This window comes from Austrofundulus limnaeus, unplaced genomic scaffold (genome assembly GCF_001266775.1).
Source record: "Austrofundulus limnaeus strain Quisiro unplaced genomic scaffold, Austrofundulus_limnaeus-1.0 Scaffold501, whole genome shotgun sequence".
NCBI classification, from domain to species: domain Eukaryota; kingdom Metazoa; phylum Chordata; class Actinopteri; order Cyprinodontiformes; family Rivulidae; genus Austrofundulus; species Austrofundulus limnaeus.
This window is the reverse complement of record NW_013952903.1, coordinates 388,041-389,617: the sequence shown is the minus strand read 5'-3', so window position 1 is coordinate 389,617 and position 1,577 is coordinate 388,041.

Below are 1,577 nucleotides of genomic sequence, written 5' to 3'. Positions count from 1 at the left end.
CAGACCTGACCTGGGTCTACCACAGACCTGACCTGGGTCTACCACAGACCTAATCTTGGTGTGACACAGATCAAACCTTGGTCCAGTGTAGATCAGACCTTGGTGGTTCCAACCTTTTCAGACTTGTGTACCCCTGAGACACTTTGTCATCCCACTAGTACCCCTCTGTCAAACGTAGTGATTATTCTCCAAAACTATAACGTACAACTGATTATTTAATGAAAATTATTTATTTAACCCTCAGGGCATTTTATTCTTTTCAACTCAAATAAACATAAAGATAAAAATGTTGCCTTGACAGTGAAGCCTGGAGAACATACTAAAGTTTGTACGTTACAGAGCAGACTGTCAACACAGATGTTTCTTTATCAGATCATCATGTTTACAGAACAACAACAACAGTCAACACTGAGATGAGCTTCATGTCAAACAAACAGGAAATAAACTCAAAGAATCAATCATTTATTTTAAAGTAAATCAATCTGCTTTAAGTTATGACCTAACCTGTCTTTGACCATGACCTGGGTCAGATTTGGTTCTGGTGCTTTGGGTGGACTTTCTTCTTCATGACTGTTTCTGCTCCAGAGTGAAGAGCATCAGATGTTTTTAACCCAACAAAGTCAGGACATTTTCCCAGTCCTCACTTTGTTTTTCTGCACTCTACCAGTTAGGTTTAGAGGTGTGCAGTTACTGCTGGTTCAGGTAGAGTTAGGAATGGACTGGTAATGGTTAGAGTTGTCATGGTCTGTGTTTTGGGTTCCTTGGTTTTTTCTAGTGTTTCTGTGTTCCCCTGTGTTTCTCTGCCCTGCAGCCCCGCCCTCGCTCACCTGTTTCCTCTTGTGTCTGCTCCAGGTGTTTCTCATTGTCCTCATTATATTCAGTGTCTTGTGATCTTGTCTTTGTGCGATCATTGTGYTGTCAACCCTGACTGAGTAGTGTTTTCAGGTTTCCTGAGCTGAGTACCAGGCCTTGTAAGTTTTTGTGCTGCCCTGTCAGCCTTTTTGCTTTATATTAAAGACCTTGTTTTTGATATTTGAACCTGTCTGCGCCCTGAGTTATGTACCTGTAAAACTGTGACAAGAGTTATGTATAGACTAGTAATGGTTAGAGTTAGGAATATACTAGTAAAGTGAAGTTTAGGTTAGTTTTAGGGTGAGGTAAGTTACCTGTGAGGTTAATTTTAGGGTAAATGGTCAGGGTTAGGATATGAAATGTCCAAAAAATGAAGGGAAGTCATTCCATGGTCCTCACAGAGATATAAAACCAAACCTGTGTGTGTTTTTGTGGTATTTCCTGTCTGCTCTCCAGGGAGACGTTCAGAAGAAATGGACAGATTTACTGAGTGCTCGTCTTCATTTCCTTTYTGTGTTTGTTGTTCAGACCAAGATCTGCTCAAAGGTCTGATTTCAGGAGCTTTATGTTAGTTAGGTTCGTTTAAAATTAGTTTGTGGCTGGTTAACTGGTTAAAGAGCAGTTAGAATGGGTTAGGTGAGTGTTTACATTTTGCTTTTCTGTAAACAGTTTTATATTATATTGTGTGTGTGTGTGTGTGTGTGTGTGTGTGTGTGTGTGTGTGT